The sequence below is a fragment of the Aedes aegypti genome, chromosome 2 (genome assembly GCF_002204515.2).
Source record: "Aedes aegypti strain LVP_AGWG chromosome 2, AaegL5.0 Primary Assembly, whole genome shotgun sequence".
Taxonomy (NCBI): domain Eukaryota; kingdom Metazoa; phylum Arthropoda; class Insecta; order Diptera; family Culicidae; genus Aedes; species Aedes aegypti.
The window spans coordinates 421,898,887-421,921,775 of record NC_035108.1 but is presented as its reverse complement, the minus strand read 5'-3'; the positions used below and the strand labels follow the sequence as shown (position 1 = coordinate 421,921,775).

Sequence of the window (22,889 nt, the reverse complement as noted above, 5' to 3'; positions counted from 1 at the left end):
ATCTAATGCCTTTAAAGCTTTTCGTAGATATGGTACCTCAGAACTTTATTTAGAGTACTCGAAGCTCGAAAAAAGACTGAAGAATCTTATTAAAGCGAAGAAGCGTAGCTATTGGCGACGTTTCATCGATGGCCTCTCACGAGAAACTTCAATGACGACGCTTTGGAGAGTGGCTCGCAACATGCGAAACCGCTCATCCTCAAATGAGAGTGACGAATACTCCAATCGTTGGATATTCAACTTCGCAAAAAAGGTCTGTCCAGACTCAGTTCCAGCTCATCCGCCTTTTTGGGAAACCCAGAGAGACGATGCGTTGGACAGACCATTCACTATGCTGGAATTTTCTATGGCTCTTCTTTCATCAAACAACTCCTCTCCGGGACGCGATATGATTAAGTTCAATCTTCTTAAAAATCTCCCTGATATCGCTAAAAGACGGTTGCTTGACCTGTTCAACTCATTCATGAAACACAACATTGTTCCACCTGAATGGAGACAGGTCAAAGTAATAGCTATTCAAAAGCCTGGGAAACCAGCGTCTGATCATAATTCGTACCGCCCGATCGCTATGTTATCATGTTTAAGGAAATTGTTAGAAAAAATGATCCTATCCCGACTCGATCACTGGGTCGAATCAAACAACATGCTTTCCAGTACACAATTTGGCTTTCGCAAGGGCAAAGGAACAAACGATTGTTTAGCGTTGCTTTCATCAGATATTCAACTAGCCTTTGCAGACAAGGAGCAATTGGCTTCGGTTTTCTTGGACATTAAGGGCGCTTTTGATTCAGTTTCCATAGAAATATTGTCAGAAAGCCTGCACAATAGTGGACTACCTGGAATGTTAAATAATTTCTTGTACAATTTGTTGTCAGAAAAACACATGTGCTTCACTCTCGGTCAACTGACAACTTCCAGAATTAGCTATATGGGTCTTCCCCAAGGCTCATGTCTAAGTCCCTTGCTTTATAATTTTTATGTTAAAGATATTGACAACTGTTTGGAAGAACCATGCACGCTTAGACAACTTGCAGATGATGCTGTGGTCTCTATGAAGGGCCCACGAGCGGAAATCTTGCAAAGACCATTGCAAAATTCCCTTGATAATCTATCCACTTGGGCTAGAAATTTAGGGATCGAGTTTGCGCCGCAAAAAACTCAACTGGTTGTATTTTCTAGGAAGCGGAATCCAGCCCAACTAAAGCTTAAGCTATTGGGAACAGACATCGACCAGTCTTTGACTTCAAAATACCTTGGGGTCTGGTTTGATTCAAAAGGCACTTGGCGAACCCATACTAGGTATTTAACGGAAAAATGCCAACAAAGGATCAATTTTCTACGAACAATTACCGGAACATGGTGGGGTGCTCACCCGGAAGACCTCATAAAACTCTATAAAACAACAATTCTCTCTGTTCTAGAGTATGGCTCTTTCTGTTTTCTCTCAGCAGCAAACAGCCACCTTATTAAATTGGAACGAATTCAATATCGTTGTTTGCGTATCGCCTTAGGTTGTATGCATTCGACTCACAATGCGAGCCTGGAGGTGCTGGCAGGGGTTTTACCACTACAGAACCGATTCTGGGAGCTCTCGCTAAGAATACTTATTAAGTGTGGGGTGAGCAACACACTCGTTATCGAAAACTTCGAAGAAATGCTCAAACTGAATACTCGGTCAAAATTCATGAGAGTTTATCTCTACTACATGTCATCTGACATAAGTCTTCCATGTTATAACGCTCCACGTGTACACTTCACCAATGACAGTTCCTCTGTTGAATACGATCTGTCCATGAAACAAGCTATTCATGGAATCCCAGATCAACTTCGATGTATAACGATTCCACGTATTTTTAACGCAAAGTATCAGAATGTCGATTCCTACAGGAGATATTTCACTGACGGGTCCCGCATCAATGGATCCACTGGCTTCGGTGTCTTCAATGAAAACTCTTCCGCCTTCCGAAAACTTCAGGAACCTTGCACGGTTTATGTTGCTGAGCTGGCAGCAATCAACTTCGCTTTGGGGATGATCTCTAACATGCCCGCAGACCACTTCTTCATCTTTTCGGATAGCCTCAGTTCTATTGAGGCACTTCGATCGATGAAACCTGTAAAGCATGCATCTTACTTTCTTACAAAAATAAGAGAGCAGATGTGTGCACTGGTCGAAAGATCATATAAGATTACCTTTGTATGGGTCCCCTCACATTGCTTAATTTATGGCAATGAGAAGGCGGACTCTCTCGCAAAGGTGGGCGCTGAGGAAGGTGAGATTTATGATAGAAGAATTTCACACGATGAATTTTTTCATTTAGTACGTCAAAGTTCTCTTCACGGTTGGCAAAGCGATTGGCTAAATGGCCAACTGGGACGGTGGTTACACTCCATAATTCCTAAAGTTTCCTTGCGAGCGTGGTGGAAAGGTTTGGATGTAAGTCGAGATTTCATTCGCGTGATGTCAAGACTTATGTCCAACCATTACTCGCTAGGTACACATTTGCACAGAATTAACCTCGCGCTGAGCAATATTTGTAATAGGTGTGGTTCAGGTTATGATGACATCGATCATGTAGTTTGGAAATGCCCGGATATGGACGCCTCCAGAGCGCAACTTTTGGATACCCTTGCGGCCCGAGGTAGACAACCCTATGTTCCAGTTAGAGATGTGTTGGGCACCCGCGATCTTATTTATATGGTCGCAATTTACGATTTTCTTCGCTTGTCCAGTATAAAAGTTTAATTCTTCTGTGTTCTCTTCTCCAGTTTTTTTTTCTGTGTTTTGTCCCTTGTATGTTGGATTGAGGATCCTGGCCATCCGGCAGACGAATACCGGCAAGAAATTGGTACCAACGCCACTACACGTTAATCGCGATACCACGATATACCTCCCGGATGTGCTGCAGAAAACCCTAAACCCAATCCTCACCATGTCCTTCCTTCCAAAAAATGTGACCATTAACCTCGAGTTGCCACGAGTACCCTGGCTCCTTCCCATACTAATCTTAGTACAAAAAAGTGAATGATTTGTAAACAATACAAAAAATGAATTTCGGCTCCGTAAAGCGTTAAACGCGATTGAGCCTCAAATAAATGAACTAGAAAAAAAAAATCTTGACTACAGGGATTCCATGTATCACAATCTTCCAGTGATTTTTCTATTTATTTCCCTAGTAATTCCTCCACAAAATCTTTCGGCGATTTATACAAGCATTCTCCCAAGGATTGCGTCGGGGATTCAAAACGATTTTCTCTAGAAATTCCTACAAAAATACCTGCAGATTTATTCCAGGAATTCTTACAGTGATTCTACTCAAGATTTTTCCAATGATTCATCAAGGAATTCCTCCTCAGGGATTTCACAAAAAATTCCTCCAAGGATTCCACTTGGAAGCGTTCATAGATTCCACAATAAATACTACAAAATAATTCACCCAAACTTCCTCCAAGCGATTTCAGCTGGAATTCCTTCAGAGATTCCACTTGTAATTTTTCGAGAAATTCATCCAAATATCTTCCGGGGGGACCCTTCTAGGGAATCTTCAATAAATTCTTTCATGGATTGCTCCAGTTTTTCCTCCTAAGAATCATCCTGGTATCCCTAAAGGGACACTACAAAACATTCCTCTTGAGATCTCTTCAGGAACAACTTCAAAAATCTACCAGAAATTTCCCCGAGGATTCCTAAAGGAATTTATCCATCTATTTCTCCAGGAATTCATTTCAGTATTTCTTGCAGGAATTTCTCCAAACAGTCCATCAAGAATTTCCCAAGTGAATCCTTTAGGATCTCTTTGAGGGATTGCTTTAAAAGTTCTTCTAGGGAAATATTTAGGAATTTCTTCAGCGATTTAAATGGTGATTCCTCCAAGGATTCCTGAAGAATGGATTTTTTCAGAAATTTTCAAAACTCTTCCATGGATTGAACATGGAAGATCTAGAGAAATGATTTGTTGAATTCTCTAAGGAAATATCTAGGAATATCTTTTGGAATTTTGTAGGAGCTTTCTGGTGCAACACCTAGAGTAGAAGAAAGGAATATTTTCTAATTGATTTGAGACGAATGAACTGGCTAATTAGTTTTAAAGCCTCATAAATAATTACAAGAAAGATTTCTAGTTGAATCCTTCGTGGAATTCCTGATAGATTTTCTCTCGGATAGTGGTTTTTGTGCAAACAAAAAAACTTGTGGGCTTTTTTGAAATATTTTTGATTAATTTCCTGGAGAAATTTCTAAGAAGGCAAATCCTGGTAAAACTTTTGAAGGGTTTTCTGGTGGAACCTCTGGCGAAAATCTGGTCAAGCGCCGGTTAAACTCTCAGTTTCAACCCTGGAAGAAGTCGTGGTGGTTTTCTTAAAAAAAAAACTCCACTCTCATTGTGATCAAATCCTTCGGAGAACATCTTGGCGGAATCCCAGGAGGATTATTTTAAACCGCTGTTTTTTTTGTACTCGTATATCACCAGTAATATCATCGGAAAAAATATTCGAAAGGAGGATCCCATTACGGAAATCCAGGCGGAGATTTCGAAGGAATTTCTGATGGAATCACTAAAATAATACTTGACAAAATCCCTGAATCTCCTGATAATGGAAATACAGGCGGATTCTCTACTTGCTGGCGAAATCCTTATACGAAATTTTTGGTAAAATTCCTGGAGACATTCCGGGAGAAATCCCATGAGAAATTCCAGGAGGAAACTCTTGAGGACCCAGACAACCAAAATGTACGTATAACGAAATCACCTGGAGGCTTTGTATGTGCAAAATGTCACTCATAAGATGTCGCGAAAAGGCCTTCTACGTACAAAAGTGGAGGCGATATGCGTGCATATATTATGTGATGAATAATAACATACAATGCGAGTGTTTAAATATCCTACCGAACTAACCAGTGATTATGTGCGACTTAACTTATGATAACAAATGTTGATTTGGCAGCTGCTACGGATTGATTCGACTTACTTTGTACGAGTGTACGAGACGAAACAAAATGTACAAATGAACTCAGAAAACAAGTGTTTTATGCGAGGAAACTCATCAATCTGACGAGTTTATCCACGGTGTTTTGCGGGTTTGATGTAATTAGTATGAATAAACGAGTTGTAACATGAACTTTCATGCGTGTTTTGCGGGTTTGATGTAATTAGTATGAATAAACGAGTTGTAACATGAACTTTCATGCGATTTCTGGTTGTCTGGGGAGTTCCGTGAATGATTCCTTAAGGAATTTCGGGAAATACCCCTTGATGAATTCCGCGAGGAATCTCTTGAGGAATTTCGGCGGTGAAATACTTATTATTAGTAATGTCTGGTTAAATCCCTGGAAGAATTCCTGATAACTATCGAGAATCTGGAGGTCGGGTAGAATCCCTTACGGAAATCCGGGAATAATTTCCTGAGGAATTTCGGAAGGCATCCCTTGATTAATTCCGGGAGAAGTCTCTTGGAGGAATTTCGGGAGGATTCCCTTGAAGAATTGTTGGAAGAATCCTTTGAAGTATTCCCTAGAGAAACCCCTGGAAGAAAACTCTGGTAGAATCCCTCAATAAATTCCGGGAGGAATCCGTAGTAAGTCCCTGGAGGATTACTAGATGGAATCCTTGAAGGAAGTCCTGATGGACTCCCTAGAAGAATTTATGATGAAATCCCTAGAAGAACTCTTGACATAATCCGTAGAAGAACTCCTGATGGAAACCCTGAAGAAACTTCTGATAGAATCCTTTGTGGAATTCATGATGGACAGTACTCCTGATTGAATTCTTTGTCAAACTGATGTAAAATCCTTAGAATAGCTACTGATCTTTAGAGCAGGGGTTTTCAGCCTTCTTGGCTCGCGGAGCACTTTTTGAGATAAATTTGTTGCGCGGAGCACCTGTTCTGCTTAGAATTCTGTTCGAAATCTGGATTTTTTACACGCTTAAAACAACTTCATAATTCTTGCAAAAATCGCCAAAAAAGATTTATGATGGTCAATCTTTCATCAATTTTGATCTTATTTTTAAATTCTAATCCTTTTTTAAGATATTTGATTTTTTTGAATGAGCCAAATTTTTAATTTCATGATTAAACAGTGACAATTAGGCATTTAATTGAAACTATTAGGTTTTTCGTTAAATATTTCAAAATTCATACCTTGAAAACGACAAAATGTCTTTGATTAGGATATTTGCCGAGATCGAACAGCTGAGCGAGTTTCTGGAGCAAAATATTCATTTTTCAAGTCTTTATCAATGTGTCTGAATGGGTTGATCACAAATTCAGCACTCTCGAAAACATTCATCATATTGATGAAACTTTTGAAATATTTCTGATTTTGTATCACGGTGTCAGATCTTAGACAAAGATAGGCATCCCAACAACACCCTAAATGCTTCAAAATATTCCATCGGGAAAATTTGATATCTTTAGTTTCAATGATTGCTTTCCATATTAAATTCAAGAAAGCTTAATTTTTCAGCTGAAATTGTGAAATACAAAATGTATCAGAAAATTTTCAACGACACAATATTTTGACATCCCAATTACTTAATTTTTGATCTGAAGCCTCAAATCAGAGGCTTGATACGAGTGGGAGCATTTTAATGTAATATGAATCGAATAAAAATTATCCAAGTGAACCTTCATCATGCAAAAGGCGCATCAGCAGTGCTCAGCACAAGGTTCACCAAGGAAAATATCAATGTAGGACTAGTTCAAGAGCCCTGAGTAAATAATGGTAGGGTACATGGTTGCCCTTCGAGCAGTTGTAGAGTTTTGCACGACGAAACTCGGTCCAAACCACGAACAGCTATTCTTGTAAATAGGGACACAAAACTTGTCCCAATTACAGAATTCATCCGTAGAGACTTTGTTGAGATTGAAGTAGAGGTGTCAACTATCCGGGGGGAAAAAGGAGTTATGTATTGCTTCTGCTTACTTTCCTGGCGATTTTGAAGATGTGCCTCCATGTTCTGTCGTTCAATTTGTCAACTACTGTAAGAAAATTAATGCCCAATATATAACAGGGTGCGATGCAAATGCCCATCATACAATTTGGAGCAGCAACGATATTAATAAAAGAGGAGAAGATCTTTTAAACTACATGTCGTCTAACAACATAGACATATGTAATACAGGTGATTGCTTTCCATATTAAATTCAAGAAAGCTTAATTTTTCAGCTGAAATTGTGAAATATAAAATGTATCAGAAAATTTTCAACGACACAATATTTTGACATCCCAATTACTTAATTTTTGATCTGAAGGCTGAACGTTCTCGTAAAATATTTTCTAGTGCACAAATCTAGAGAACAGAACAGACTGCACGGGAAATCATTGTAATCACTCTATCCATTTGAAGAAGCAAATCTCAAGGATCATTCCATATATCGATGTGAAAATGTATCACTTTAATTCTATATATGAAGTGCACAACTAAATAAATGAATCTATACCGTGATGAATCAAAATCCGGACGGTACCAATATCCGGACACTCCGATAACATTCATTGATTTTCATGTAAATTTGAAAAATAATGTGGTTTTCATTATTTACATCTTACTTTTGTAACATTGCTTGTCACTTTATTACGATTTCTCATCTAGTAATCATTGGCAGAACATACATAAAAATAAAAACATAACTGTAACCCCAGTTTGACAACGTATTTTCATAGTACAGCTTTTGTGGTTCAAGCTCGTCAGCAAAATAAGAGGAACGTTGAGTGAACGATAATTAATTGAAAAGTGCATTGTTTGTGAAGTGTTGGTAACATTAGTGTGCACAAAATAGTTAATGAACAATTTAAATATATCCAAGCGGCGAAAAGTAGTGTAAAAGGATATTTTTCAAGTGAATAATGAGTGTCCGGTTCAGTGATCCGTTGTTTTAAAATCCGGACGCTAAGCGTTCGAAATATATTTTACTTTAGTAAATAACTATTCGGGAAGAAAAATTCGGGTAAAACTTAAAGGAAAGCCTGAAAAAGGATATGTTCGGATGAAAATTGAATAATTGTGAAAAAAATAGCTCCAATGATAATGATTATTACAGGTAATTGGATTCTTACTGCAACCAAAGAGAGTGAGTAACCGAAATATGAAATATTCTTAACATATATATTCTTCAAATCATTATAATGTGAATCCATGTAATTAGTTTCATCAAATTTAGTCTAAAGGTCACATTTGAATGTTTTTTTTTTATTTAATTTCAAATTAGCTAGCAAGAATACGAGTGTCCGGAATTTGATTCAAAAATGTCCGGCTTTGTGATTCATATGTCCGGATTTAAAAACAAGACTTGTGTAACTAATATCGTTATTTTAGAATTAAATTCTTTGTTTTAACTAGAATACTTGTCATTTCCATGAAAAATAATGTCCAAACGATTCGCGACATGGTGGTACATTCATAAAATCAAACGGAAATGGATTGAAATCAGTATCAGATCATTTGGCACTGCTTAGGCGTCCGGGTATTGATTCATCACGGTAGAGTTGGTAATCGGTCAAAGTTACAGCGCGATCGGTCGTTTTGTTCTTTGAATGTATACTCTTGTAAATTCTAGATGTGGCTTGGTCTAGTAAATCAAAAAGCGTATTTTAAATTAATAAGTTAAGATGTTTCAAGTCAAAACTGTTGCGGAGCACCTGCCAAGGTTTCGCGGAGCACCAGGTGCTCCGCGGACCTCGATATGAAAACCGCTGCTTTAGAGGAACTACTGAATACCTGGAGGAACTTTTGATGGAGTTTTTGGGGGGTTTTTGTGAAGGAATTCTTGGTGGTATTCTTACAAGAACTTCTATCGGAAACTTTTGAAGTTCTTCTGATGGAATTCCTGGAAGAACTTCTAAAGGAATCCTTAGAGGAACTCCTGATGGAATACCTTGAGGAATTTCGGGATAACATTTGGAAAAAAATTCTAAAGGAATCCTTACAGAAATTTTTAGTTGAATCACTGGTCAAGATGCTGATCAAATTTCTGGAGGAACACCTGGTGGAATCAAGGAAGGAATTTTGGAATAATTCCTAAAGAAGCTTTACCTGGAGGGATTCATGGTGCAATTTTTGATGGAATCCCTTTAAGAATTCTTGGTACAATCCCAGAATGAATGGAATCACAGGAAGAACTGTGGAGATAATTCTAGAGGATTTTTCCAAAGATTGCTGAAGAAATCGGTGGGAAAACGCTATTGAAATATATAGCCAAAAAAAAAATACCTGTTGTGATCCCAAGATGAAACTGCTTTTATAATCCTAACAGTAAAAGTTTTCAACATTAAGTATTAGGAGAAATTCTTGGAGGTTTTTCTTGGAAAATTACCAGTGCTTAGAGGTACCTTTAGTGAGTATTTTTGTCGAATTCATTATAGAAATATTTGAACTATTCCTGTAGGATTCATCTCAAAAGCCTTAAAAGAATTCCTGGCGGAGTTTTTGGAGAATATTTTAACATCTCAGGATGGATTTCTAGATTTCTTTTGATGAATCTAAGACTTACCCTTAGACTTCAGTGTCAGGAACTCGCATCCACTTAAAAAATACTTTAAAAAATCTTGGATAAACTTTATAAAAATCTATGAGGGTATTGAAAAAATCATCGAGAAATTCCTGGGAAAATCCTTTTGTTTGCTATAGTTCTAAATTCTGACCACAATGACTTATCGAAACAAAAAATTGTTGTGTTACGGAACGTTGAGGAATTGCTTAAACGTTGAGAAATTTCCAGTTGAGAAATACATGTAAGAGTATCTCGAAAAAAATATGATTTTTTGGAGGTTTCTTCAGAAATTTGTTTTGACTTTTATTAAGATAAACATTTAGAAGAATGTCTGCACAATTTGATGTTATTTAAGAAAAAGCTGGTTGAATTTCTGAAGGGATTCATGGACGTTTTTTAGAACAACTTACAAATTTTTAATGCTCTAAATTGAATTATTTGCATTTATTAGGAAAATAAAACAAAAAATATGAAGTACTATCGTTTTTTTTTTCTAATCACTGCACAAAATCTTGAGACTGAGATAAGTCGTTAAATATTGAACGGTAAAAATACCAAACACATCTATATCGAACAATAGAGAGCATAATCAATGTTAGTTGGTATACCATATTTGACATAATAGTAATTTGGGATAGTATGTGGTTGTGTAATGGATAATTTGCATGGCACAATAAAAGCGATCTCAGTATAAAGACAATGGTGTGAAAAAGAAAAGAGAGCTTAATAGAAATTGTTACAACTCCACAGCGAGACATTTTACTTCCCAGTCAAAAATAGTTGCACAGGGTTCGTCGCTTGAACGGATGAAGTCTTTGGTCGCATTCTGAGCAATATAATGCCAGATTTCATGTTTTTCCTTAAACTGCTATTAGATTCTCAACTTCAACTAGACGGCCTCTTCCATTTTTGCTCAATATATCGTAAACCCAGCGACATATTTCCCGCATTTATCCCCTAAACGTGTGACATACCGTCTAACCCAAATTTAGAGTGCAGCAAAACCACTCACAAGTTCGTAGACCTCAAAACTCGTTTGTCGTCATCGGCCGTTCCATGTCCACCGTGGATATGAATCACCACCCATTCCCGCTATCATATCCAGAGCACTCCGGGCACACACTTTTGAAGTAGCCCAACCTAACAGTAAATGGAAAACGAAAATATTGGTCACGTCTCTCCCGTCGTCTGTTTCCTATGCTCGACCCAGTCAGCTTGCGATATATCTACTGGAAACCTATGCTTCATGACACCGTTGGTTGAGTGTCTCCACAAAGTCACAACCAACTGTGTGTGACTGTTGGTTAGGGTGCGGCACATTTTTCGAAGGACCTCAAAACCAAAAAGTCCGTAAGCTCTACTGAATTCGATTTACATAAAGAGATAAACCTCAAAGTTTGAGTCAAAAATGAAGAGGTTTAGAGGTCGCTCAAGCGACTTGAAGGTGAATTTTCAAGTTAAAAAAAAGGACTTTTAGTGAAATTCCCATCAATTTGTTGTTATGTTTGAATATTTTTGCGAAATTCTCTTTAAAAATATGACCTACATTGAAATTTCTAAAACTTTGTTATTTTTTAACCAATTTCAAATCTCTTACACAAATATGAAAAACAAATTCAGCATTAATTTGTCAAAAACTAGTATAAACTCAAAAAAATATCCAAGTTTTCTCCATTTTTTTCTAATTTTACTAAATAAAAATAAATTTGTTCGACCATAATTTCATTAATATTCCACCGGTTCTAAATCTTCATAAAATATCTTAGTTAAAACGATTTTCATTCAATTTTGTGACCATTTCTAAAAAAATATTTAAAATAATCTTCAAAAATAGTGGGCTTCGTGGCCGCACGGTTAGTGTCGTCAGGCAATGAGCGTATCGTGTCATGGGGTGTGGGTTCGATTCCCGCTGCAGCCATTGAAACTTTTCGTGAGGAATGTTTCTCGGCTGTACCATTGGAGCATGCTTGTCCGTTGTCTAGTGTTAAATGGCTGAAGACGGTGTCCGTGTCTTTTTTTTTTAAATCATGTGGATAGATTTGAAATCGGTGAAGTTCTCATGAAATTTTGGTCATTTTTGGTTAAATTAGGAAAAATTGGAGAAAACTACTTTTGTTAATGTTGGTGTTGGAGTTTTAGATAAATTTCTACAAACTTTTCGTAATTTCGTAATTGGCGCAAAAATATTGTATTTTTCGGATAATAGCAAAGGTACGAAAACTTTACTGAAGACATAAAACAAATTTTTTGAAAATACATTTACAAGTTGTCTGCACCATTTCTTAATCGTAATATATTAGGCTCAAACTTTGAGGTTTCTCTTGTTATGAAATCTAAAATCAATAGAACTTACAATTTTTAGGTTTTGTAAATTTTCAAAAAATAATCCGCACCCTAGTTAGTCGATTTCTCCGTTTGTCAGGCAATCCGTTTTAACCAAAGCGCCGCGATCAATTGGGGAGCCATAAACTGAGGTCGCTCGCTAACCGAGTTTCCACCGCTGTCTGGCTTCATTTCCCGCAAGCATTAAAAGAGCTGGAAGTCTAAACAATTCCAAACTCATTTTTCAAACCAAGCTAAATAAACCGGCTAAACAATGGTATTAAGTAGATGTTGGGGGCTCGCAACATCAAAAAGACTCATAAATTCACCGAACCGAATTTATTGCTCCAATGGTTTCAAATTTCAATCAAACCTATGGGCGAACGCGACAACAACAAAAGAAACCTGGAAGCTGATAAATCACAAGCACGATTTCAGCGGCTACTCCATCGGTTGTTTGTAGCAGTGCACAATGGTTCGATCTAGAACAAATAACGGTCAAAATCTCAAACTTTCATATAAATGGTAAATATCAATGAATGGTTGCTTTACTTAATAATTTGTTATATTTTTGTCATATTCAAGTGTTATTCACATTTATTCTCAAATATTTCTTGTTTTGGATTGATAACTAAGACATAAATAATCACAAACCAAACATTTTCACGAATAAATTTTATGAGCACCTATCCAAAAATTTTCACAAATCAATGTTATAAAATAAGTTGAAAAACAACAACTTCTAATTTATACATTAAACGCCATGAAACTTCCCACAGAAAATGTGACAGATAACTTTTTTTCATTTTTTAGACTACTCTGGATACTTTTCTAAACTTTTTCTTTACACGAACACATCGGATTTATAGACGAATGCTACATTGAAAGACGTATGCAAATCTGTTGATCATTTTTGAGCCTACTCAGGACGTATGAACACCATTCCAATTCATTTATATAGAAGATAGAAGATAATCTTCATACTATATGCCTCAATCTAAATTTTTCCGGTCATTCAGTTTCAATGATGTTGATGTCTATGGCTGCAGTCTGTTCTCATACTAATTCTGACAGCAAAAGCAAGAGCATCATTCAACATGGCAGAAGGCCTCGAACAGCTTTACATTTTTCTTCATGCTGGTGAAATTTATATATATCAATCGTGTTCAGTTCGCGTTGTGAGTGCGAAGAGATATTCGTGTTAAGTCGGGGTGGTGGGCTCGTTTCATTCCCATTATAACACATTTTTAGCAAGGCAACTATTTTGGCTAATATTTATTGTCAATCTTCTTCTTCTTCTTGGTATAAACGTCCTCACTGGGACAGAGCCTGCTTCTCAGTTTAGTTTTCAATGTTATTAAGTAACTGAGAGCTTTCTTTGCCAAAGTCACCATTTTTGTATTCGTATATCGTGTGGCAGGTACGATTATACTCTATGCCCATGGAAGTCAAGGAAATTTCCATTACGAAATTTATTGTCAATATAGTAAATAAATTTTGGTCTTCGGCCAATACCACTGTGCAGTGTGCTGATGAGGTGACCAAATTTGTCAGCTTTGTCCTAGTGCGGTTTAATGGGTTTCCCATGCAGCCTAAGGGAAGGTCCCCAGACAAAGACAAATACCGAAACGTAGAGAGGCGGCACCGTTTGAGGTTCCTTATTTAGATCAACCTCGGACGACCTCCAGTGTTGTAATGTGTTGACAATTATGAGGAAAAAATGCTATCAAGCTACCGACAGTGATGTGTTGCGAAAAAAAACTATGCTAGGACGGGCAAATGGAGAGAATGTCGCAATTTGCTGTAACCGATTAGGATTTATTTGATGGATCGGTGGTATGCGCGGTACCGAACCGAACCGTCAAATTAATAGTTAATTTAATTAAAATACTAGATAACGAACTCCGTCCAAATCGGTGGAGGTGTCTAATGGGTACAATTTAATTAACACGACGGAATTCGGATCATGTCGGGCACGAGCACGTCGAAGGGCTTCAAATCTGAACGGCAATATTCGGAAAGCTGTTTCCTCCGAAAGGAGGGCAATTAAGGGATTCCGAATGGACGTTGCGTTGACGGTGATGGCGGTTTAGTCGCCTCTCTCTGACAGAAGTGAGCTGCGGGAAGGTGATTTAAGATTGATGCTTGATGCCTATCCAGGGTAACGCGTCTCGGGGGTTCTCTGGTGATTAATAACAGGCAGTTACGGCGGCTAATGAATGATTATATATTTGCGTCATTTGTTGCGTTGATGCAATTTGCACAAAGCGTTGCAATACCATGTAATTTGTGGTTATAGTTTGTCTTTTAATATCTTGGAATACAAATGTTGGACATACTGAGCATTACTCTATCATCAGTTTTCATCAGTTTTCATCAGTATTCTATCTTCTGTCCTCTGTCATTCGTCTTCTATCTTCTACCTTTTATCTTCTATTTTCTATCTTCTATCTTCTATCTTCTGTCTTCTGTCTTCTGTATTCTATCTTCTATCTTCTATCTTCTGTCTTCTGTCTTCTGTATTCTGTATTCTGTATTCTATCTTCTATCTTCTATCTTCTATCTTCTATCTTCTATCTTCTATCTTCTATCTTCTATCTTCTATCTTCTATCTTCTTTCTTCCATCTTTTATCTTCTATCTTCTATCTTCTATCTTCTATCTTCTATCTTCTATCTTCTATCTTCTATCTTCTATCTTCTATCTTCTATCTTCTATCTTCTATCTTCTATCTTCTATCTTCTATCTTCTATCTTCTATCTTCTATCTTCTATCTTCTTCTATCTTCTATCTTCTCTTCTATCTTCTATCTTCTATCTTCTATCTTCTATCTTCTATCTTCTATCTTCTATCTTCTATCTTCTATCTTCTATCTTCTATCTTCTATTATCTCTCTCATATCTTCAGGACATCGTGCTTCAAAGAAACCACAAAGCTCTAAAACATGTTATATGTACCCTGAATTGCTCAACTGTAAAACTCAATTAATCTGCCTATCACGAAAGACGACACCACGGCAAACAAAGACCCTAAAAGCGCTAACCAAATCCTCCCTCAGTTAATTTTCCAGCCATTACTCAATATTTACACTTTCTACTAAAACACCATGCCAACATCGCGCTCTGCCCTACGTTTGGTTTCGTTCGATTTCACGTCATCAACTGACACGTAGATTTATAGGCTCAGTGGTCCCAAAATAGTCTACCCACTGAACGGCTCTCAAAGTGCTTTCTCGCCGAGGCACCCCCCACTGTGGAACTACGATGAATCCACCACCAGACAGACTATCTTGTGCCGTCGAGAGAACTTGTCATCGTGCAGTCCCCATGCGATCATGCGTGTGCATTAGGGTGGCCAGTAACGATCAAACAACACAAATCTTAAGTTACTATATCCAAATTTGTTCATTTGGTCCGGAATCCGTTAATCCCAGGAGAATGCCGAATTTCCACAGATGGTCAAAAATGCAATGAAAACAATTTTTTTACATATTTGGTAGATTTTTTTCATACAAACCTTCAAGCTCGTTTAGCCCCTATGACAGTAGAAGGATTATGCTCAAGTTTTCTCACCAACTTCTTGGAGTCCAAATGAACAAATTTGGGAGGGTACAAATATTTTTTTTACAAATTGATTTTTTCCATTATAATGGACCACCCTATTACGAATGCAGTTGAAGTTGGAACCACATCGCGAGATGAATCGCACCACAAACCGTTTCTCTGTTTCGCCCCAACCTATTCATCCGATACTTTCTATTTATCTAGCTTTCAGTAGTGTCGTTTAGATATACCATTTATGAAGCGGGAGAGCTTGAGGGCCCATAGGGTCTAATTCGAAATTTCACATTACACTCACAACAACCGATAGATACAGGACGGATGGTATGGCGTAAGGGAAAACATTCATGCTTCTTTTGGTGGGCTAATCGATTGACAGCAGCGATGGGCATTTTTGTGAGCTTTTATTTTCCATTAAGAAAATTGAAACAATTTGTCCGAATTCATGGGACCGTGGACGATTCATATGTTGGAAAAGTGTACCGTGTGGTTGCAATTGTCGCAGTTTGGTGATTTTATTATCTTAAGCAGCATCATACACATCGATACAATGCCCTTGAAGTACATTAAACCTTTTGTGATTAAATATCAAATAATATTCAATGAAAATTTGAGAAACTTGAGTTTTTGAAGGATCGGCTCCATTATGTTTATTGTCACTTGAGCCTTTGAAAAATTTCAATGCCAAAAAACAAAAATTTTCAAGTTTCTTAGCAATATTGCTAAGTTTCTTAGCAATTAGTCTATTAACTGTAACACAAAGCCAATCTTACAGATTACGGAGCGTTCCTATGAATTATCAACAGCTGGCTTTTGAGAATTAAGATTGCGATGGAATTCTCTAAAATGCAAAAATAGAGCTTTGAAGTTTTTAATCACGGTGGAATGTGCAGAAATTCTCATGTTAAGTGCACTTATTGTAACATTTTTAGGCAATTTTTAAATTTAACTGAATCCATCATTTGGTGCAAAACGGTACCTCGGCATACTGAATGGCATTGGTGGCAACGGGTGACGGTTGATGACTTTAACGGCTCTTCACCGAATCATCCTGAAGACCAACCAACTACCAGCCTTCCAAAGCCTTGGCGTCGGCAATCGAGGTTCGAGCCGTTTAGTCGAAGGTGCGTTACGGAACGGTGCCTTCCGTGGAAACGCGCTTCGTCATTTGAAAAATTAGTCTCATCGCGCCGCGAAAGTTTTTCCTCTTTGTGTTAGGCGCGATGGACGACTCTACACGGTTCGGTCAATTGATAATTTGTACTAATCTCGCCATAGTTCGAGCATATTTATCACGTAATCCAAGCTTGCGACCAATCCATGAAAGGAGAATCGTTTCTACCGAGAGTTTCATTGAAGTGCGGCAGTAGAACAGCTTTTGCGGCAAAATCTAGATATGGGAGCCAAATACGGCATTGCAAAGGTGGTAGCGGTTAAACGCCCTCGGTGATTGTTGTTTTTTCTTACGAACCTAACTTCTCAGCCGCAGAAATAGAGATCCGGTTTGGATAGTTAATTAGAAATCTGAAACTAGTTCCAACTACTTTCACTCTACGGAAGTAAGTTTCTAATAGAATAAAGATTCTAAGAAGGTAGATAATTCGGACAATCAGCACATAGATTGAAGAATCTACAAGTTGAGCAGTTCATCGAGTATAACGGCACCTATAGGCGAAATGTAATTGGAACTGATATCCCAATCATCTGATCGAATATATTCAAGTTCCGATGAGTAAAAAGACGTGAAATCGTCGACCAATAAAAACTTTTGACCTCTGCCGGTCGTGGGGACTTTAGGGCTATCCTCCAGGTATTCCTCAAGAAATTCCTCCAAGAATTTTGTTCCTCCAAGAAGATTGTTACAGAAATTCATTCAGGGATTCTTACAGGAAGAACTCTTCTAAGAAATGGTAGAAACCAAAGATTCTTCCTGGAATTCTTCCAGGGATTTAGCGTTAGCGTAGTTACGGTATACTTCGTAGATTGGATACTAGCAACATTCATGTTTCTTTATAATAATCTCATCCTGACTACTTTCAGGAACAAGGCAGGGGAGTATACCTTGTTCAAATCATAAACAAGAATACTAAAAGCATGAATATCACTATTCCAGGCCACGCCCATCTTTACCGTAACTTGGGATAGGGGAAGGAAATGTTGATGTAGCACTTACTTAATGAGAGGCCACCAACTCAGCGACACCCTCATTAGTGCTACGGAGTTGGAGGTTGGGGAAGGTATATTGTCAGGATTCGCCTCCTGGAATTCTCCCAGGGATTTCTCAAGGAATTCCACCAGAGATTCCACCAAGAATTCCGCCAATAAATTCTTTAGCAATTTCATTAGAGATTATAACAGGAATTTCACCAGAGATTCCTCCAGGAATTGAACGAGGGTTTGCTCATATACCTCCACCAAAGTATTAACCAAAATACCATAAGGCATTCCTCCAAGAATCAAACCAGAGATTTTGTTTAGGTATTTTACCAGAAATTCCTTAAGAAATTCTACCAGAAATTATTTAAGATATTCCACAAGAAATTATTTAACAAATGCACAAGTGAATCCTCCAGTTATTCTGCCTGGGATTCCAACAAGAATTTAATTAGTGCGTTCACATTCCACCACGAATTATACCAGGGATTCTCTTAGAAATTCTATCAGGGACGCCTTGAGGTATGCTTCCAAGGATGCTTTCAAAATTTCCTTTTGACATTCATTCAACAATCCCACCAGAAACTCCTCCAGGCATTTCTCGAGAATTTCATCCAAATATCCCTGTATAGATTTTTCCAGAGGTTTTACTTGAATTTTCTCCTGAAGTTCTACAAGATTTTTCGAGGGATTTCTCCAAAAAAATCCCTAGGTATCCTAGGGAATTCTATCAGGAACACCTTCAAGGATTCGTCCGAGCATACCTCTATGAATTGCTTCAAAGATTCCAACTGAAATTCTTCCAGTAATACTTCCTTCCAGGGATTTCTCCAAGAATTCCACCAAAGATTCTTCCAAGAATATCACCTGGAAATTCTTTAGCATCGGGGTTCTCTTTGTGAATTCCACAAGTGATTTGTCTAGGTATTCTAGCAGAGATTCCTTCAGAAATTACAACAAGAATTCCATCATGAATTCTATCAGCGATAATTGCAGTAATTTCACCAGGGGATCCATGAATTACGCCAGGGATGCTTATAAGGATTCATTGAAAACATTCTTTTGAGATTATTCGAGGAATTCTACTAGATGTTCTCCAGTAATTCCATCAACGAATTTCTCCAGTAATTCCATCAGAGAATCCCCCAAGAATTCTGCCAAGTAATTCTTTAGCAATTTCATCCGAGGTTTTAACAGGAATTCTACCAGGGATTCCTCCAAGAATCGAAGTAGAGTTTGCTCATATTAATGCAACAAAGTTTCCTCCAAGAATCACACTAGAGATTTCTTTGGGCATTTCACCAGAAATCATTTAAGAAAATCCACCATTAATTCCAATAGGAATTTTATTGGTGAATCCTCCAGCTATTCTGCCAGAGATTCCAACAGGGTTTCCACTACTGCGGTCACATTTTTCCACGAATTACACCAGGGATTCTTCTAGGAATTCTACCAGGGATTCCTCTAGGTATGCTTCCAAGGATCCTTTCAAAACTTCCTATTGAGATTCATTCAATTCAGTAATTCCCACCAGGAACTCGTCCAGGCATTCCTCGAGAATGCCATCCCAATCTTTCCCAAGATTTTTTTCTGGGAATTTTCCAAAGTTTTCTACTAGACTCCTACTAGATTTTTCCAGGGATTTCTCTAAAAAAAATCCACAAGTATCCTAGGGCATTCCTTCCGGTATTGCTTCGAGAATTCCTCCGAGGATACTGCTAGGAATTGTTTGAAAATTATTACTAAAATTCATCCAGTAATACTTCAAGGGATTCCTCCAAGAATTTCACCAAAGATTTTCACAAGAATGGAAAGCACTTCTACCAGGGATTTCGCCAGGAGTTCCACCAAGGATTTCTATAGAAATTACGATAGTAATCACAATAAGAATTCCATAATGATATATATCAGGGATTTCTGTAAAAAAAATCGCAAGGGAATACTGCTGGAATTATATCAGGGATCCCTCTATGAATTACGCCAACGATGCTTGCAAACATTTCTTAAAAACTTCCTTTTGAAATTCTTCCAAAAAATCCTTTGATACCTCCAACCATTCCTCGAGTATTTCTTTCAGATATCCCTATAGTGTTTTTTTTTTCATAAAAAATAGAGTCTTAAAGAATTCTTCCATGGAATTCTCCAATAATTCTTCTAAGGATTCCTCCAGGAACTTCTCCAAAAATTCTACCATGGAATCATCTAGAAAATCCATCAGGGAGTTCTTCAAGAGTTCTACTAGAGATTTCTCTAGCAATCACACTAATAATTCCACCAGGAAATTCTTTAGCAATTCAACGAGGAATTTCACCATAAATTGGATCAGGGAATCTTCCATAAAGTCCACCAGAGAATCATCCAGAAAATTCACCGGATATTCCTCCAGGAGTTCCAGCAATTCTATGAGTAATTTCACCATAAATTTTATCAGGGATTCTTTCCGAAATTTTATCTGGGTTACCTCCAGGAATTTTACAAGCTATTTTTCCAGAAATTCATTCAGGAATCCCAACAGAGATTTCTTTTATAGAATTCCATCTCTAGAAATTGCATCTGCGAAGCCTCTAAAGATTCCCTAAAACTTCGTTTTGAGATTGTTTGATGAGTTTTTCCATTTCTTACAGATATTTCTTTAGAATTTGTTCTGTGGTCTTTTCTGGAAATTTCTTTTAGAAACTCTAAGATTCCAGGGACTTCTCGAGGAATCATCCCGAAAAATCTTTTGTATCCTCCATGAATTCCTACGATGATTCCTACTTCTAGGAATATCGCCGGAGATTCACACAGAAATTCCTCCAGAAAACCCTTCGAGGTTGCTTGAATTTTCCAATATATTTCTCTAGGCAATATTCCAAAGATTCCTCCAGAGCTTTTTTAGCGAATCCCCCAAAAATTCCTAAAGTGTTCCTCTAGATAGAGATGATAAAGACGAGAAAAACGATAGAGACTAAAGAGACGCTTGACAAAATAGAGACGATAGAGACAATAGAATCTAGAAGATAGATGATAGAAGATAGAATATAGAAGATAGAAGATAGCAGACAGAAGATAGAAGATAGAAGATAGAAGATAAAAGATAGAAGATAGAAGATAGAAGATAGAAGATAGAAGATAGAAGATAGAAGATAGAAGATAGAAGATAGATGATAGAAGATCGAAGATAGAAGATAGAAGATAGAAGATAGAAGATAGAAGATAGAAGATAGAAGATAGAAGATAGAAGATAGAAGATAGAAGATAGAAGATAGAAGATAGAAGATAGAAGATAGAAGATAGAAGATAGAAGATAGAAGATAGAAGATAGAAGATAGAAGATAGAAGATAGAAGATAGAAGATAGAAGATAGAAGATAGAAGATAGAAGATAGAAGATAGAAGATAGAAGATAGAAGATAGAAGATAGACGATAGAAGATAGAAGATAGAAGATAGAAGATAGAAGATAGAAGATAGAAGATAGAAGATAGAAGATAGAAGATAGAAGATAGAAGATGAACGATAGAAGATAGAAGATAGAAGATAGAAAATAGAAGATAGAAGACAGAAGATACGAGATAGAAGACAGAAGATAGAAGATAGAAGATTGAAAATAGAGAATAGAAAATCGAAAATAGAAAATAGAAGATAGAAGGTAGAAGATATAAGATAGAAGATATTCCGACCTCAACTGTAAGGCCGTCTTCAGTGTCGTGTACTAGACTCTACTAGTACTAAAGATTTATTATAATTTCTACAAGTAAATATGTATATGCTGGCAAAACAGTACGCTTTGAGTATGAGCGATCCAATCTGTTTAGCGTTATGAACTTCTGATGTATGTTGTGATCGATCCAATCCACCGCCTACCGGTTTCTTTTTGTTTGTACATATTATACGGCTTGTGATCAATCGTGTATGCACAGCTGTTTGAACATTACCAGCTTCGGCCAATCAAGATAGCCCAGTCTGCTCTCCGCTACCGATTGGTATATGTTATTACAAAAAAAGTATGATCAGATCTCTCTGTTTGATGATGATTTGGCCAAGATTTTTCTCTAAAGTGCCCATCATGGGATGGTAGCAGCAATTATAGCGATGTAGTTGTAAACTATTTGTGACTCGTCTTCCTCATCAAGCCCACCCATCTATTGCTCTGGAAAATCACCATCGACTTTTCATTCAGAGTAGTGATTAACTTTTCCTACCATGATTTTATCCTCGACTATAACACCGATGGTTGACTCTCCCTTCGCTTCAATTTGCTTCTCTCGAACTGTTTCTCACACCTCGAGACTTCGCTGGTCAGGGCAGAGCTGAGTAGTACAGCTAGTAAACCCCAACCAAGCTTCACTGGACTTGTTCGTTCGGCGTCACTCTTTCTCTTCTCAGCACATGGTCCGAAATTGGTCCAATTTTCCGTCAAATTTCACCTAATTATTCGTTTGGGCTCCACTAGCTGTGCAGCCCTATCGAAAACACTCCGAATATTTCGACAGGTCTTGTCACACTCTTCCGATACACGTTGACTCTTCTGTCTTCTCACTTGTACATCTCTTCTTCTGCGAGCTGTACCAAAAATTTCCAATTTCCCTAACGATATATGATTGATACTACTTTTTTTGTTTGCTGGGTTTCGTGTGTTTGTTTCTCGGCACTGACTGGGGTATCAAAACACTGGAGGCGAAAACACTCTTGGGGCACACCGCGGGGATTGTGTGGATATGGGTAAATTTTCACCGTCTTGTTTCAATTTCTTCTTTCCGACCTCACACACGCAGGAAACTCTAGAGGCAATGCCCGCGACGTATTGTACACTATCCTCGGTTATTGCTGCGCACAGTGGGGTCAAAACGTCTTTGAGTCGTTTAATTTATATATTTTAAAAGTGTTGATTACTTCAGCAAAAAATAAAGAACTTTTTCATGCATTTTGTAAACGTGATATGTTCTTTAACATTTATGTTATAAAATTACGTCAAAAATATTAACTATGTTTAGCAATGTTGCTCAATATCATCTTCTTCTTATTGGCATTACGTCCTTTTGGAACAGAACCTGCTTCTCAGAATAGTGTTCTCATGAGCACTTTCACAGTTATTAACTGAGAGCTTTCTTTGACAAAGTTGCCATTTTCGTATTCTTATATCGTGTGGCAGGTACGATGATACTATATGACCAGGGAAGTCAAGGAGGAAGTTGTTCAATATGAAAAGTTCTAAAACTGCTCTGAAAAGCGAAAAACTTTTTTTTGTTTTACGCTTATTCAATCTAACCTGAAAATAATATGTCTGAACGACTGAAATGCCTCTGAGAGGTTTCGACCGTCTATTTATTGTTTCGCCCCACTGTGCTCCTTTCATTCGAAATCGATAAATCATTAAATTACATTTAT

The 22,889-nt window shown here is 37.5% G+C and overlaps 1 protein-coding gene across 8 annotated transcripts in view; it reads right to left on the bottom strand.

Moving 5' to 3' along the window:
* Nucleotides 1-22,889, bottom strand: part of LOC5568929 — a 440,477-nt gene that overhangs the window by 157,603 nt on the left and 259,985 nt on the right. The window lies entirely within an intron of this gene.